Genomic DNA, 19,331 nt, shown 5'->3' with positions numbered 1-19,331 from the left:
ATGGCTTTCAGGATGAATATTTCTGGATTACTATTAGTGGCTTTTAAGAAAAAAGCAACTTCAAAATTAGTCATTTTGGGTATCAGCAGCTAAGTGGTCTGGTTTTTACCTCTGTTTTGCCTTTTTTTTGCAATAAAATTATTTCCAAAAAACATTTTAAAAAATGATAGAACAGAAAACTAGAAGACATGAGGTCCTTGGGTAGTTGTGGCCATCTTGGAAGCCAGCTCCAAATATCTTATTACTTGAGAAAATAAGCCTCTATCCACTTAAGCCATCAAGTTAATCTACCAATTTAAACTATTTTCTTTCTAAATACAGATATATGTTTAAATTAGATAAAAATGTGTGTCTGTCCCCAACATATTTAAAGAATTATTGCAAAGCTTTGTAGAGTGATTTCTGCCATCATCCTTGTTGTGATTTCGAAGTCAAATTTGCTTTATCTGTTGTTCTTGCCCAATTGAGACATCAGAGAAATTCTTACTATGTGTATTTGTCAAAAAAGGCCCCAACTCAGAAAACAAAATGATTATGAAGTTAACAACAGCGAAGTCAGTCAGAACCCAGGCATTGAGGAGGACCGAGAAGGCATGTGTGAACCGACATGCTAAAGCCCCTCAGGATCACAGCATGAAGTTTGGAGACTTGTGGGCGTGTTTGTGTATGTGTGTGAAACATAAATGGAAACTGTGAAATAGACATTTGTTTTTCTGTGACTGTATAAACAATGTAAGTAATTCATCAAGGTAAAAATTATAAGCAAAGGTTGTAAGCAAAATTATAGAATTACACACATAAAATTATGAATAGAATTATAGAAAGTATAACCATAAACCTATGATTTGTGATTACATATACATTATAAAATTATAAATAAGTAATAGTAGCACTTCCGTTTCATGGAAAGATCTATCGCTTCCATATCAGATTATTTCTCTAGAGTTGGGGAGAGGGCATTTTAGTACCACTCCTCTAAGATCATATTAACAGAATTATGACAAAAATAATATGAGAAAGATTTAAAATTTCAAGTGTCTTTAACTTCCATCTCTTTTCATCCCTGCTTACCTTCACTTTTAAGCCCTAGAGTACTTATATTTTTTCTCTCACTTTTTCCTTCCCTCTCCTATCTCCAAAATCACATCAAAGAACAATGGAATATTTGGATCCAGCTTGCCTGGTACTATTAAAGAGTCTTCATCAAGAAGTGAGAAGATTGCTTGAGGCCAGGAGTTAGAGATGAGCCTGGGAAACATAGCAAGACCAAGTCTCTACTAAAAAATTTAAAAATTAGACAGGCATGATGCCATGTAACTATAGTTCTAGACACTCAGAAGGCTGAGATGAGAGGATCACTTGAGCCCCGGAGTTCAAGGCTGCAGTGAGCCATGATTGCACCACTGCACTGCAGCCTGGGTGACCTTGTCTCAAAACAAAACAAAACAAAAAGAGAGAGACTTTCTAAGTTAATGAAGGGTGGAACATCACTAACTTGCCTCAAATCAGCATCTGAGTGAGTTACAAACTCAGATGATTTCTTCCTATGTCACAGTTCTCTAGCTCCCCAAATTAGCTATCCATTTGTAGCCTCACATCTGAATTTCTGATGCAAGTTCCTCCAGGTCATAAAAGGAAGAAAATGGAATCATGATTTGCAAACAGGACTGGATGTTACAGTCAACTGGAGGTACTCTTTTTTAAAAAATGATGCATTAGCCTCCAATCCATACCAAAAAATCAGAATAAATTTGTGGTCTAGACATGTCAGTATTTTTGATGTGCTCTGCAGGTGATTTTTCTAAGTAGATAAGCTTGAAAACCACTGGGATAGAAGTTAGAAAAGCAGTTAAACAGGCCAGGATTCTCAGCCCTGGGCTAGAATTAGGGGCACATATAATGAAAACTTTTGAAGTACTGATTGCTTATCTTTTTGCAAGTGTTTCCCGTCACTGTCTGTTTAAAAGTGATCTAAGAGATACCCATTGCTTTCAAGATAATCAAAAATCTAGGCATACTTTTCTAGTCTTTTCATTGTCTCATAGGCAATATATGATGCAGTCATTCCACATTGTTTCTTGTCTTACCCACTTTCCCCACTAGACTGTTAACTCCTAGATGGCATGGACTGTGGTTTTTCATGCCTATAGAGCTGGATATAGACCAATGTCAAGCACCAATAGGGGACACAAAATAATTCCAGAATTGTTTGAATTTTTGTGGTTGTCTCAGTCAGTCAGGATGCAAGTCCAGTCTGAAAGGAGATATATATATATATATTTTTTTATGGACAAGCGTCAACTTTAATGTTTAGATAGATATATGAATTTACTCATTCAACACTGATTGTGAAACTGTCATAGAGCAGACATTGCACTAAGACCTAAGGACACAAAGCAAAGAGGATGTCTTTAGGGAACTCAGATTTTAGTGACTGTTCTTTACAAAAACAGGAAAAGATGCAAAAAGGTGAGAAAAACATGCTTTGGTTCAGCATAAGAAATATTAAATATAGACATTAGATTAACTTTTTAATTTATACTTAATTATTATGCAACACGATAATATAGGCATTGTTAAAATGCATCAGATTGACTTTGCTGTGAGACTTATGTAATTACCACCCAGACCCCTGATAACATGTGTTTGGTGTTTTATTCCTCATATAGTGTGGTTATTTTGCTGACAAATTGACTCAACTACTTACTCATGGGGACTCTTTCAAGATCCATACAAAGAGTTTTATCACTGGTTTAAGAAAGGTTATTTCAGAGGGGTGAAGTAAATAAAGAAGATAAATTAAATGTAGTGTTCTAGGAAGAAAGATGTAGAAATTAATGATAATTAAATACAGGTATAAAGAACATAGATTGGAACAGATTAGAAATGGAAGGTAGGATTTATGTGAATATATATAGTAAACTTTAGTTATACATAAAGGCATCCCATGCACTATTTAAAAAGGAATACTAAAGAAAATTGTTTTTCTCTATTCATTTATTTCTCCTTTTCTCCTCCTTCTACCCAGTATCTTATAAAGTTTAGGGTGAAGATGACTCTGACTGAGTTATGAGGAAAGAGAAGGGATGGTTACATGTAATATTAAAATGTTAAAGCAGGTGTAAGAGATGAGGCTAAATGTCAGAATGTCTCCAGCAATAGAATAGTTTACAGCTACTCAGAGCCATACCTTGTTTAACAGTATGATAAATGTGAGGCAGAGTCCCCTGAGCAAAAAAGATCTTCTAATGTTCCATGATTAGAAATGAATCTCTTTTGGTCTAGAATGTATTTTATTTTTCAAAGTTATGTAAAATCACACCAGGCCTCAGGGTTTACATCTCACCAAATTACAGTTCAGGATTAATGGGGAGACTGTAGGACAGAAGAGACCCTGGGCACCAGAGGCAGTAAAGGACAATCTAAGGACAAATGTGCTTCTCTGTTTGGACAAGGATCAGACTCTCCCTGGAGGTAGAACTGACCTGTCCACAACAGAGGGGCAGCTCTAGGAGTTGTTTGCTGCATTTTTACAGATTAAAATCATTAACCAAACATTCTGTAATGAATCACTCTAAGCTAGCACTCTGTGCCCTCCAAGGGCAGCTTTTGACGAAAATGAGTTGCATTTAAAGAAAAATGGTAATGTACAATGCAAACGTTTTTGTCATGGGTGTTGACAGGGTGGCACTAAAATTTGGGCTTGATCTGGATCTGGCATCCTTTGAAACCTATACAAAAGAATGAGCATGTGAACAAAGAAGGCCCCATTTCACTTTGTGCAATATAATTTACTCTGTGGGAATCGTGAAAGTAAAATTAGAAAGACATGAAGGCTTTGGTTAGCCTGCAAAGCCTGCCTATCCTTCTGTTTGATTGGCTTGCTTTTTATTTTCTAAAAAATAACCTGGGGCCCTATACCCAACTTGCTGCTTCAGTTGAAATATGCTCTTGTCATTAGAAAATGTATTTTCTGTTCCCAAACAGAACCTGCTGGACAGTAGTACAATTACATTCCAAAGCAACATACATATTTGACATGTTACAAGTTGAAAGAGATATGGGTTTTACCCTTTTTGTGTTAAAATGGAATTAAAGAAAAATATGACCAAAGGCTTGTATATAGCTACAAGGAAGTACATTTTTAAAATCTTGTTCTTCCCACAACATTTATCTGAAAGAAAATAATTCATAAATTACTTCTTTTTATGAGAGAACTGAGTTGTTTTATGAAAATTGATGCATTTCAGCACAGAGTACAAAACAGATTCCTGCAATATACATTTAATGGATGTAGATTTCCTTGCCCAGGAGGTGGATACAACAAATATGATCAAGTGACATGGGGCCAGATTTTAGTTTTAGTTCTCTATAAAACCCACTGTTAAGTGCGAAGCTTTCGGACAAACCTGACAAACACTACCTCAGTCAGCTGATCAAGATGAACATCAACAGCTTGTAAGTCATGTTAATAGTATGTGCCCTGGATATGATGTGATGAGCCTGGCACTTTACCACAGTCATCTTCTTCCCTAAAACTCATAAGTTTGGTTGGATCATGAAAAGAAGATCAGGTGATTCCCATTTGAGGGATATTCTACAAAATACCTGACCATTACTCCTCAAAACCGTCAAGATTAAAAAAAACAAGGAATGTCTGGAAAACTTTCACAGCCAAGAGGAGTCCCAGAGGACACGAACTAAATGTCATATTATGGTGTCCTGGATGGAATAACCTGTACGGAAGATTAGGTAAGAACTAAGGATATTTGAAAAAAAAAATCTTGACTTTGGTTAACATTAATGAATCAATATCTGTTAGCTAATAAAGCGTGGCAAATATATGATTCTAAGATGTTAATAACAGGGGAAACTGGGTGTAGGATATAGGGGCATTTTCTGTATTATCTTCCTAAGTTTTCTGTAAATCTAAATCAATTCTAAATTTTAAAATTGTATTAAATATAAAGTCTTTTTTATGTTTCCTGTACCACGGGATTAATAATACTGTACTTATTTTACAAATGAGGAAATTGAGAGTTAATTGAATTTTAATGATTTGAGCAGCATAACTATATATGTAAGCAGAGGAATCCTGTCTTCTCATTTCCTGGGCCAAATCTCCTTTACCATATTTAATGCCTGAGCTTCTCACAAGGGTTCGGAAATGTATTCTGTCTGGCAATCCAACAACGGCTGGGCTGTCCGCCTCACTTAGTTTAAGTCTTTACTCAAACTTCATTTCCCCAATGAAGCTACCCCAATCAATACATTAATACAGCACAGAATTCAACATATACTACTTTATTTTCTCATAATACTTTCACTTTCTAATACACCATACCATTTACTTATTTATTATCATGCTCCTTGCTTATTATCTGTTATATTGCTAATATTGCTTATATTGCGAATAATAATATAAGCTCCAGAAGGTCAGAGATCTTTGTTTATGGCATTCACTAGTCTATCTTGAGCACACAAAACAACACCTAGCACACAGAAGAGTAAATAAATGTCTGTTGAATAACTGAATCAGCCAATCTTAGTCCAGTCCTAATTTCTGTAGAAATAGTTTCTGTTCTTCCAGTAAGAACTTTAATTAATCTCAATTCTCTTGATTCATTCTACAGAAATAGTAAATTACTTTCTTTTCACAGCCTCTGAATTTTAACTCATCTGTTTTAGATTATGGAATGTGCCCCTGACCATCTTTCTTATGTCTTAGTTGAGAAACTACTATACAGAAGACTGTGAAAAGCACGGATACACAGCTAAAAACAAGAGCATTGTTCTCAGGTAGCATACATTCCACAGCGCTGCAGACCAAGCAAGATAGAAAGTACTCTTTCACAAGAAGGACACAAAAACCACCAACATAGGATACCTCAGGAGGGAGGGAAAGAAGCAAGGAACATACACTGGAGAATTTTGAGCAAGACTCTGAGAGATAGATAGCATCAAATCAGGCAGGCTGTGGTATGGAAAGGCAGTGGAGAAGAACTTTCATGAGAAAACAGTGGTTAGAGCTATGAATGTTTAGATGTAAGGGAAATTCATGAGAGTATAGACAACATAGGGAGTGTATGTAACCAAGAGGAGAAGCATATATAAACTAAGAGGCAAATGGGTAGTCAGAGCTCCGTGAAAAATATCAACATTTTAGGAAATGATGATGGAACAGGCATAAGTAATCAGGTCAAATGATAGAAAGGAAATCAGAAAACAATGAGTTTCCTATCAATCCAAGGAAGAAAGAGTCCAAATAATGACATCAGCGATGTTAAATCCTTGAGAGGGGTCTATCTAGTGAGCAGTAAAATGGGACACTGGATTAATAATTTTTAGCCACTGGTGAGCTTATCAAGGTCAATTTGCAAATTAATAAAACTCTAAATTGAAGCTAGTTGAAGAGTAAAAGGAGCTGAATAAGTGGAAAATAATTACAGGCTTGGCTTAAGTAATGTGTCAGCAAAGGAATGGAATAAGGATGGTTTCGGTGCAACGGAAGGTTGAAGCAAGTTTTTCAAAAGATTAAGGCAGCTTGAACAATTTTACAGAGAGAAGGAATGGGATCATTGAAAGGGAAGGTACAAAGACAAAACAAGAAAAGGAACTTGTGAATCAGGGACCTCAGGAAATTAAGAGGGCTGAGCTGGAGTGCATACATGGAGTTAGCACTTCGGAGGGAAGACACATGGTTTCCTCTGAAGTAAGAATGTAATCCATGTACATTTAGAGGAGGGCAGGGATGAGCACGTTTCAAGGTCTCCTGAAGATTGCTTCCATTTACTTTTGTGTGAAGAAGACAATAAAGACCCTTCCCCAAGTTTTTGAAAATGAGAAATTTAAATGAAGAAAAAGAGCCATAAAAATATAATAAGTTTTACAGCAACCCCTATAGAAAAGGCAAAGAAGGCAGGCTACAGTAGGTCTGAACTTCCATAACCACCGAGTACTAATAAAAGTGACAGACAGAACTGTTCTTCTGGAAGAGTGTCTCTCGGTATGATGGGCTGTGCATTAAATAGAGTTAAGCTGAAGGGTAGTGGACAAGTTGGAAACTACTTAAATAGTTCACACAAAATGCGACGAGTGTTTTATTTGTAAGTATTAGTAAAGTAATTCTAAAAAGGAGCAAAAGCAAAACAGAGCACTTAGCTAGTATTCTCTTATGCAAAGTTTGACACATAAAATTTCATCAATTTTTATTAACAATTTGAGAAGTTGACAGAATTTAAGTTTGGTATTACCCCATCACACAAATAAAAATAAGTAAGAGAAGTTAAATAACTATCTAAGAAAATACAGAATTTACTTAACCAGAGCTGGGACAAGTTGCTTTTACTTTTGTCTATACATTTTAGTATTAAGCCACATTAAAGTAAATATCTGTTCTATAAAATCAGTTCCACAAGACCAAAGTAGAAGGTTTTGATTCTGGGTAGCATTCATTTTATAGTAACTAGTTGCAAATAGCTCAAAATTAACTTGAACCTGATCCAATTTTATATAGTGTGGCAACTGTCTCAATATTTAATATATAAATTTGGGCAATTTTACTCATAGTTTTTTCACACTTGTCAGTAGTCCCAAATATTCTTTAGCAAGCATTGCTTTTTTAATCAGAGAATAAAAGCCTCATTGGTGAAATCCTACTTTCCCCTTTAATTTCTGAGTTGAAAGTCATTGACCTAAAAGCGCTTTGGAATGGGATAATAAATTGTGTCCTCAGCTTACACTCCTGTTATCAGTTTCTGCTTGAAAAACATGTTATCAGTAAATGTACTTTGGTTACAGTTAAAAGCATCTGCAGGTATTGATTGCATTTTTCTTTGTCAAACACTTGCAGTCAGTAGGAATCTTATAACTGATCCTAAATACTTTTTTTTTTTTTTTTTTTTTTTTTTTTTTGAGACGGAGTTTTGCTCTTGTTACCCAGGCTGGAGTGCAATGGCGCGATCTCGGCTCGCTGCAATCTCCGCCTCCTGGGTTCAGGCCATTCTCCTGCCTCAGCCTCCTGAGTAGCTGGGATTACAGGCACGCGCCACCATGCCCAGCTAATTTTTTGTATTTTTAGTAGAGACGGGGTTTCACCATGTTGACCAGGATGGTCTTGATCTCTTGACCTTGTGATCCACCCGCCTCGGCCTCCCAAAGTGCTGGGATTACAGGCTTGAGCCACCGCACCCGGACCCTAAATACTTTTTTTTATTCAATGATCAGTCTTTCAGGAGATCGCTAATGTCAGAAAAATTGCCAAATGAACCTCTTTGCATTAGAATTCACTGATTAGAAAAGCAGTGGTAAATCTGCTAAAATTTGAAAGGAAATTTACTATAACTTATTACTATACTGCACAGTGCTACAGAGCATGTTGTCCAGGGGCATGCTGGCAATTTGAATCTAACACCATCTCCCATTAGTGTTTAGGTTTTGGAAAAATTAATTAACTTGTTTAGTCCCAATGTCTTCTTCCGTAAAAAAGGAGAAATAATAATAATTCCAATCTTACATGCTTATTAATTGTATGAAATGAGATAATTTAGAATTCTTATTAGATTTTTCTGTATTTAATAGGTATTCAATAAAATGTGCCTATTATTTTCAACTAACATTTATGAAGGTTGTCACCAGTTTTATTAATAAGGGGAAAACTAATTATTCAAGAACTCACATTACCATTGCTACAAGAGAGATGGTACAGCTTTTTTAAGGAATTGTGCTAAAGACCAATCTTTGCATCACTAACATTTTGCAGCAAAGATGTATTATTGAACATTTCACCCTGTACCTGTTTAAAATAATCTGAAATATTAGTATAAGTAGAAAAGAAATCTAGCCAGCTGAACTTCCACATATCTTTTTAAGAAAAATGATGTGTATTCAATAATTTTGTCCATTTAAAAATATTATCTTTTTAAAATTGATTTTTATGAGTTCCCTCTATATATTTAATATGAGCATGTTTTCAAAAATTTGTATAGCAAATATCTTTTCCATTCTATATTTTTTCTCTCTTAATCCTGTCTTTTGACGAAGGAAAGCTCATAATTTTACTGAGTACAATTCATCAATTTCTCCCTTTATTGCTATTTCTGTCTCTTGTTTACAAAGTCTTTACCTACCACGAAAACATGAAGAATTACACTTTTTACCTTATAGAAGCTATATTTATCTTTTTAATTTTTCACTTTTTTTCTACCATCCAAATAAACTGATTTGCATGTGAAGTAAAAGGTAGTGTTCAAAGTTTATCTTTTTTTTGACAGTGATACTGAGTAAACTCCTCACTATTTACTGAGAAGATACTATTTTCTCAATGTTTTACAATGGAACTTTGGCTGCAAAATGTAAATCAGGTGATTGTGTAAATATGAGACTATTTTTGAAGTCTCTATTCAGTTAATGTATTCTGTTTGCCTTTCTTTGTGCTAATAAAATTCTATACTGTCGTATTAACATAGATGTATAATAAGTTCTGTTTTCTGACACTTTCTGTCATTTAGCTTTGTTCTTGAAAACAGTGCCTCCAGTCTAGAAGCCTAGTAGTTATCTGTGACTCTTATTTCTCTCATTTTCTATATTAAACCACTAAAATCTATAGATTTTAGGATAAAGTTACTTATCCTAAATCTAATTATTCTGTTGTAGTTAGCAGTAACTACACATAACTCAAAATTATCCCTTCCACGTTTTCCCCACACTCCTGCTTATTTACTTTAGATTCTTATCATCTCTTGCCACGACACTTACAAGAGGTTTCAAATTAATCTTTTCTCCTTCCTCATGAAAGTCTTGTCATGACTTTCTCCTGTTGCTAGAAAATATATTAAAATTTGCCTTTAATTTTGAGTGTATAAATCTGAATGCATATTCCTAGACAATAACTTGTTTCCTTACTTAGTAAACCCTTTCTTTGTTGAGGGGCTACTGCCCCATGCTCTATCCACATGAAGCAGTTGCTACTTTATTCATTTCACCTGCTTTATTATGCAAAGTGTCGAATTTAAGCACTGACATAAGCAAAAGATCCAGTGGCTTTGATTAAATTGGACTTTTGTTCACAATCAAGTTTGAATAATGTAGTTAATCTGTTCAGGCTATATTTTTTTAAAGTTGAAGTTTGCATTCTTTTTCTTATTTTTGTTATTTTTTGTTTTGTGATATAATTGGTCTTTATAACCTCTGTAGTGTCCAGAGAGAGGATAAAGTTATCAATAAGAAACTTTTTTTTTGAGGTAGAGTCTCTGTCACACAGGCTAGAGTACAATGGTGCTGTCTCAGCTCACTGCAACCTCAACCTCCCAGCTTCAAGTAATTCTCCTGCTTCAGCCTCCAGAGTATCTGGGACTTAAAGGCATTTGCCACCACACCTGGCTAAGTTTTGTATTTTTAGTTGGCCAGGCTGGTCTCGAGCTCCTGACCTCAAGTGATCTGCCTGCCTTGGCCTCCCAAAGTGCTGGGATTACAGGGATAAGCCACCATGCCCAGCCAATAATAAACTTCTAATTATTCTGTTGTAGTTAGCAATAAATTCCTGAGCCAGTAAATTGAGCAATGTAAAGACTTTCAATCAGTACATCAATTGACCTGCTTAAAAGCTTTGCACTAAACTTATCCTAGAGTACAGATGCTTAATATTCTAGTACCAGAAGTATAAATGACCCAAAAATACTGAACTGATAAACATAAATCTCTTTCCTGCATTGACAATAATATTATTAATGTCCTTGGTATTTATGTGGAGGAAGGATATTGAAGAGAGGTAATTTGTTTTAAGGGAGGGTTTCTCCTCAGTGAACACATTCCTAATTAATAGATTCTAGTGCCACTCGCGGCAATCTTACCTGAAGGAGATCTGAAATATGATCGTTAGCAGTGCTGACTAACAGCTAAATGAAAAATACTTTATGATCATTAGCTCAAGGCATTAATGTGACCCAAATAAAGTAATCCTGATGGTCTTTGCTGTATTTGTGGAAATATTTATGACTTTTCCCTTTATGACCTTTGCTAGAATAACTGAGTAACAAAATTGACATCGATTAAAATCTTTTTTCCAATTGGCAGAGTTTCTGAATTTATTTGATGGAAAGAAAATCAGCATATTTATGGGAACATCAGTTTTCATTTCTTCACTCCCTCTTAATTGAGGAAAATTCCTGAAATGACACGGAGCATGCTCTTTGTATTCCAGCTCCAGGTATTTGTGTTAAATTAGTCTTATCTTACTCTTCCTCAAAGAACATATGCACCAGATCATAGCTGAAGGCACTCAGGAAAACCAGTGTTGCAAATATAAAAAAAATTTCATTCACTATGTCTTTGATCCAAGTCTTTAAATGGAAAGCAGATGTCTCTTTTGCTCCTGTCAAATCAGTTGGAACTGGTTTGAAAGCCCAAATTGAAGTTAATATACCCAAACAGTCAAACACTAAATGAACTGTCTGAAAGTCTAACAGAATGTAACGATCAGCAGTGTCATTTTTCACATAAGTCAGTCAAGTTACCTCTGCATGATACGCTGCAATGTCTGTAGTGCTTTGTACTATCTTCCCACTCTTATTTGGTGACTATAAAATGTGTTTTGGGCCAAGCGCATTGGCTCACACCCGTAATCCCAGTACTTTGGGAGGAAGAGGCGGTGGATCATGAGGTCAGGAATTCAAGCCCAGCCTGGCCAACATGGTGAAACCACGTCTTTACTAAAAGTACAAAAATTAGATGGACATGTTGGCGGGTACCTGTAATCCCAACTACTCAGGAGGCTAAGGTAGATAATTGCTTAAACCAGGGAGGTGGAGGTTGCAGTGAGCTAAGATAGCACCACTGCATTTCTAGCCTAGGTGACAGAGCAAGACTCCATCTCCAAAAAAAAAAAAAAAAAAAGGTATTATGGCAACACAACAAAAAGTAATGTGGGACTTACAGAAAAAGAGTACATCCTTTATTTGCATAAATACATATGCTTATAAATATATCCTACAAGGTTTACAGATAGAAACCCTAATTATGTTTCCCTCTATTAAAGCTTTTATTGGAGCTACATTTTCTCAATGTGGTAATCCTAAGTGGTTTGTTTATATTGTTATTTTGATTTATCCAGAAGTACTTCATGTTGCTTTGTAGAGTCATTCAGAGATCTGGTCTACCCAGTAAGCTTGCATGAGTTCAAATCTTGTATATCCCCCCTAACTGTCTGGACTTAGAAATATTCATTTGTAGGATTAGGTCATCTGTTGTTACATGTATCTACCAAACAGAAATTTAGGACATTTTCTGTAAGAACTCACTTTAAAAATAAAAATAAATAAAGAATGTGATAAAGGTCCTGTGGTTGTAATTACTCATGCTCCATAACAGTCTCCATAGTTAGTCCATATCCTTCCTTTAGGAACCACAGGACACACAGCAGTCTAGATACAATCCGACTAAACAAGAACAGAATGGGACAACTATCCTTTTGGTCTTAAACTTTCCACGCAGCCTAAGATTTAAGATTATGTTAGCTTTATTAGCAGCTGAATACAATTCTTAACTCTTATAAAACAAAAATCTTCTGTTAGAAAATAAGTATTTTAAATTCAAGTTGCCCCTTTCCATACTTAGAAAAATGACTCTGTATCTAAATGTAGGGGTTTGCATTTATCCCTGTTAAATTTCCTACTCATATATTTTATAAACTTTAGCATAGGAATGGTATAGCATGAGGTCTTAAGACAGAGCTGAGATCATTTTTTTTTCAACCTCTGAGTATGTGATTTAATTAGTATATTTCTTATTTATAAGTGAGGATAACATCTACTTTGCTGGGTAGTTACAATAATCAAATGAGACGCCGTGTATGAAAGTGCCTATTCAGCACATAAGAGCTACTCTAACATGGGCTAATTAAAGTTATGATTATCATTTCTGCTCAATGTCATTGAAACCTTGATTCTGTCATCCTATATTTAAATAGCCATCTTATATAGCCTCAGCCTCAATTTCATAACTGTGCTTTATTTTAATCTACATTCAGGTCATTGACACAAACGTTAAAAAGGAAAAAAAAACTGAGGCAAGGTAGATAACTTGCTGCAATAAAGACTATTCTAGGTTGAAACCTATTCATTAGTCAATAATTGGTGCATAAATGTCCAGCCAGCTATGAACCAGCAAAAGCAGTGATTATTTAACTCCATACTGCCTATAACAATGAAACTTTGTCAAATACCTTTCTCAAATTTATACAAAAGTACATGCACATACACAGAACAAATACAAATACAAATAACAAATATGGGCACTGTCATACTAATTTTTTTTTTTTTTGAGACAGAGTTTCCCTCTTGTTGCCCATGCTAGAGTACAATGGTGCAATCTCTGCTCACTGCAACCTCTGGCTTCCAGCAATTCTCCTGCCTCAGCTTCATGAGTTCCCAAGTAGTTGGGATTACAGGTGCCCACCACACCGGGCTAATTTTTGTGTGCTTAGTAGAGATGGGGTTTCACCATGTTGGCCAGGCTTGTCTCAAACTCCTGATCTCAGGTGATCCACCCACCTTAGCCATACTAACTTTAAAATGAAATATCAAACAATTATAGCAAGTCTTGTTGTCATTAAGCCTATACTAACTCCTTATAATTACAAATTCTGCCACTAATTGCTAACGAAGGATTTTCTTAGCTAGTTTATTCAGGATTTTTATTTCTGTCATCCACTATTTTTATCTTATTGAAAATTGAAAGAACATTTTCTCACCTGATTTCCATGATTATGTCTTGAGTTCATCTGTGATCACATCTTGGATGTGTGATCTCTGTCAGGATTTCAATTAACTAAAGCCTAAAGACTTAAATTAATTCAAGGGAGCATCTCTTCTTTATCCTCTTGCCAAACTACATATACTCTACTTCCACACCTTTGGTTACATTATACCTTATTTCATTGTTTTTTATTTACTCATCTTCAGCTCATTGAATTATGCCATAATAATTCTACAGCACGAGATTTCTGAACTACTCTAGAATTTGTTGTTTATTGTTACTGTTGTGTCTGCTCTAAAGAGATGAATTCTTGCTACGTTACTCAGATTGAATTTGAACTCGTGCTCAGGAGATCCTCCCATATCACATCCAGAGTAGTTGGAACTACAAGCCTGTATCACCACACCTAGCTCCATTATTTGTTTATGCCACTTATTCAGCAGCATAAACAATATAATGTATAATATTATACATTGGCTTTTCCCCTATATGTCTTATATTTAATTTTTATAATACCTGTTGTACTTTGATTACAAACTAGGATAAAAGGTAATTGTTAAGCCCAGTGTGTAGTAAAAACACTGCTGCATCATGAATCAGACAATTGAACTCCCAAATCTCTAAGATTATTAAAGAGCCCCATAACATAATTGGGTCTCAGTTTCTTGATCTATAAAATGTTGAAGTTTGGATTATATACACTTTAAATATCTCTTTGAATTTTAAACGCTCCAACTAGTGCAATAGCCTGTAACCTCCATTAAGCAGGAGGTATGTGTCCTGTTCACTGTCAGCTTCCTGAGTACTCATTATAGTGAATAGCACACATTCATTCATTCACTCAAGAAATTTTCATTGTGTATAAGGAACGCCTCAAGGTACTTGGGCTAAAAAAATAAACAACTTCCTTCCCTCATGGATTTCCTAGTGAGGGGAAATAGGTAAACCTTATAATAGGTTAGAAGTTTATTAGTGTTACAGAGAAAAATCAAGCAGGGAAGGGGAACAAGAATGCGAGTTTGGTTTTCAAGCTTCAATATGGTGGTCAGTGTGTGCCTCTCTGTGAAGGTTACATTTGAGCAATGATTGCAAAGGTAGGAGAGATGAGCCAGCAGACATACAGAGAAAGAATATTCCTGGACTCAGGAAGAGCCAGTAGAATTTCTGATGTTATAATTCACCAAGAAGAAGCCAGAGTGGCTGGAGCTAAAGAATGGGTCAGAGATGTAGCAGATAGCAAGTGTGACGGGCCTCACAGCCATTGTGAAAGGCTGCTTGACTCTGTGTAAGATGGGAGCCCTTGGACATGTGAACTGAGAGATGGCATGATCTATTCTTAGAGGGATAACACTGGGTGCTATGTTGAGATTAGACTGTAAGGAGAACAAGGGTAACAGCAAGGATAGGAGTTAGAAATGATGATGGCTTGACAAGCAGCAGAGGTGGTGGGAAGTGGCAGGATTCTGGAAATATTTGAAGATAAGAGGATTTTTGAGAGACAGAGAGAAATCAAGGGTGACACCAAGATTCTAGGACTAATTGAAAGGATAGAATTACTACTATTTGCAACGTGGTAGAACAAGTTTGTAGGGAAAGACCAGGAATATAGTTATAAAATGTTTGGTTTGAGATGTCTATTAGGCATCAATAATTGTTCAGTAAATGTATGTAGACTGATTATAACTAATGTGCCTTATATACTTTTTGCACATATCATATATAGTAATACAATTTTTAAGAACTGATCCTCTAGAAAACTTCTCCTCCTAGTGTCTCAGTCTTGGAACTTTCACAGTACAAAAGGTAGAAAAAAGAATTTCAGAATCTAGAAGTGAAGAGAATTTGATATGTAGTGATTGTCCATTATCACCCCAATATGCAAAGTTAAGGCAAATATCCATTATATTTTCACAGTATAGACTGGCATCCATTTGAGACAAATAGTCATTAGAATGTACAATCTGCATATATTTCTTTGTTTAGAATTGTAATGGGTAAAAAAGCAGCTGTTTGTGAAAAATTTCGATAAATTTTCAAATGTTTGAAAACATATAGTTTCCAAAAGAACAAAAGCTGTTACAAATAGTAAAAACAAATGTTGTTTTTTGTTATTGAATTAAGCATAATAATTTTTAGTAAAGAAATGTTTCTTAGACTGAGGTCTTCAGTAATTAGATGATTATGTTTATACATGATCTCAAATAATCTCAGTATTGGTAATGACAGTTTATATGTTTATATATAAGTTAGCACAAATATATACATAAAGGAACACAATGTAGAATTATACACATGTGCATGTATGTGTGTACATGAAATCAATGCATTACAGAAGCTTTTTAGAGTAGGTTTTAGGTTTTATTTATTTTGTATATGTGTGTACTATGTATTTCCTTGAAAGAAAACATGATAGAAGTTCAGGCTGTTTTCATCTAGAAAGTGTGTGAGAAAAGGGGGTATTATAAAAATTGTAAATAAAATCAAACTTTTATAGTGCATAGTGTATCGCAATAGAAATCACCCAAAATAAATTATCCCAAAGTTACCAAGAAAAAACGTTTTATCATTCAACCTTAGTAAGTTTTGGAAGTATTTTTGTTTCTTCAACTTTTTCTTGAGATAATTCATTGAGCTTTATTCAAATAAAATGATAATATTATGTCTATTTAATCTATTTTCACATGCTCTAATAATAGTAAGAATTCTTGTGTTCTGTAAATATTTATAATACATTTATTTGCTTAAAATATTTTCATAGCCTTTCTGCCTCAGAACTCTAAGAAGTATCATTAAACTCTCTTCTCCCTGCAGTCATGTCTAAGCCAGAATCTCCTAAAGATCCTGAATAGCTGAGGAAGCTCTTCATTGGAGAGTTGAGCTTTGAAACAACCAATAAGAGACTGAGGAGCCATTTTGGGCAGTGGGGAACACTCCCAGACTGTGTGGTAATGAGCGATCCAAACACCAGGTGCTCCAGGGGCTTTGGGTGTGGCACCTATGCCACTGTGGCGGAGGTGGATACAGCCATGAAAGCAAGGCCACGTGAGGTGGATGGAAGAGTTGTGAAACCATAGAGGGCTGTTTCAAGAGAAGATTCCCAAAGACCAAGTGCCCACTTAGTTGTAAAAACGGTATTTGTTGGTGGCATTAAAGAAGAACATTTATATACTAATTAAGGAAGACAGTGAAGAACATCACGTAATAGATTATTTTGAACATTATGGAAAAACTGAAGTGATTGAAATCATGATTGACCAAGGCAATAGCAAGAAAAGGGGCTCTGCCTTTGTAACCTTGGACAACCATGATTCCATGGATAATATTGTCATTGCAAAGGATATGAACAGACGCTTTTCAAGAGAAGATATTGATGCAGCCAACAAACATATGAAAAAAAGCTCATCATCCCTGGTCATTAAAGAAATGCAAATCAAAACCACATTGAGATACCACCTCATGCCAGTTAGAATGGTAATCATTTAAAAATCTGGTGACAACAGATGCCAGAGAGAATATGGAGAAGTAGGAATGCTTTTACACTGTCGGTGGGAGTGTAAATTAGTTCAACCATTGTGGAAGACAGTGTGGTGATTCCTCAAGGATCTAGAAATAGAAATACCATTTGACCCAGCAATCCCATTATTTGTTATATACCCAAAGGATTATAAATCATTTTATCATAAACATATACACATATATTCATTGTGGCACTGTTTACAATAGCAAAGACTTGGAACCAACCCAAATGCCCATCAATGATAGATGATTTATAAGGACTATAAATTGTTTTATTATAAAGACACATACACACATATATTCATTGTGGCACTGTTTACAATAGCAAAGACATGGAACCAACCCAAATGCCCATCAATGATAAAGCAAATGTGGCACATATGCACCATGGAATACTATGCAGCTATAAAAAAGGATGAGTTCATGTTCTTTGCAGGGACATGCACGATGCTGGAAATCATCATTCTCAGCAAACTGACAAGAGAACAGAAAACCAAACACTGCATGTTCTCACTCCTAAGTGGGTGTTGAAAAATGAGAACACATGGACACTGGGAGGGGAACATCACACTGGGGCCTGTTGGGGGGTTGGGGACTGGGAAGGGATAACAGTGGGTGGGGGATTGGGAGGGATAACATTAGGAGAAATATGTAATGTAGATGATGGGGTAATGGATGCAGCAAACCACCACGGCATGTGTATGCCTATGTAACAATCCTGCATGATCTGTACATGTACCCCAGAACTTAAAAAAAAAAAAAGAATACCATACTTGGAATGGCCACAACTATGAAGTCAGGAAAGCCCTGTAAAGCAAGAGATGGCTAGTGCTTCATCCAGTCAAGGAGGTCGAAGTGGTTCTAGAAGCTTTGGTGGTGGGCATGGAGGGGGTTTTGGTGGGAATGACAACTTTGGTGGTGGAAGAAACATCACTGGTCATAGTGGCTTCGGTGGCAGCCATGGTGGTGGTGGATATGGTGGCAGCGGGGATGGCTATAATGGATTTGGTAATGATGGAAGCAATTTTGGATGTGGTGAAAGCTACAATGATTTGGGCAATTACAACAATTAGTCTTCAAATTTTGGACCCAGAAAGGGAGGAAATCTTGGAGGCAGAAACTCTGGACCATATGGTGGTGGAGGCCAGTACTTTGCCAAACCACGAAACCAAAGTGACTATGGCAGTTCCAGTAGCAGCAGTATCCATGAAAGTGGCAGAAGATTTTAATTAGGAAACAAAGCTTAGCAGGAGAGAAGAGCCAGAGAAGTGAGAGGGAAGCTACAGGTTACAACAGACTTGTGAACTCAGCCAAGCACAGTGGTGGCAGGACCCAGCTGCTACAAAGAAGACATGTTTTAGACAAATATTCATGTGTATGGGCAAAAACTGGAGGACTGTATTTGTGACTAATTGCATAACAGGTTATTTTAGTTTCTGATCTGTGGAAAGTGTAAGGCATTCCAATAAAGGGTTTTAATGTAGATTTTTTTTGCACCCATGCAGTTGATTGCTAAATGTAACAGTCTGATTGTGATACTGAATAAATATCTTTAAAAAACATTTTGATAGTATACTTGGTCTTTTGGAAATGTTTAAGAATATTAATTATTTTATCATTAACTGTATGGTATTTCAATATTTTGCAAGACAGACATTGGATATATTTTATTAACCTATGAGAATTCATTTCTGTGGTTTTCCCCTCTTTTAAAATATGTCACTTTTCACAAGAAGGAACACTATATGAATCCTTATCTAATGCCAGCACAATGCAAATATATAGTAAACATCATACCAGTATTTACTCAAAGCAATGAGATTCCATTTTAAATAATGAATTCAACAGACAGAAACTTTCTAGAGAAGACATTCTAGAAACAGAACAAAATTCATTTTAAAAATATTCCACCGGCTAATTTAACAAGTAAGCAGAATAGAGGGCAACTGAAATGTCTTTTCAGTTATGTCCTGTAATTAGTGTCTAAAATCAGAATCCAAGAGTAAGGGAGGTGGAGAGGATTTGAACCTACTACATTTCTTGGCTTCATACCACTTCATGTT

At 35.7% G+C, this 19,331-nt stretch overlaps 1 long non-coding RNA gene and 1 pseudogene across 1 annotated transcript in view; one reads left to right on the top strand and one right to left on the bottom strand.

Annotated features, from left to right (window-relative positions):
- LOC128929641 (uncharacterized) overlaps positions 1-19,331 on the bottom strand; it is a 198,793-nt gene that overhangs the window by 174,590 nt on the left and 4,872 nt on the right. The gene's annotated exons all lie outside the window — the stretch shown is intronic.
- Positions 16,566-18,497, top strand: LOC108588154 (heterogeneous nuclear ribonucleoprotein A1-like; annotated as a pseudogene).

The sequence above is a fragment of the Callithrix jacchus genome, chromosome 14 (assembly GCF_049354715.1).
Source record: "Callithrix jacchus isolate 240 chromosome 14, calJac240_pri, whole genome shotgun sequence".
NCBI lineage: Eukaryota > Metazoa > Chordata > Mammalia > Primates > Cebidae > Callithrix > Callithrix jacchus.
This window is presented reverse-complemented; position numbering and strand designations above follow the sequence as displayed.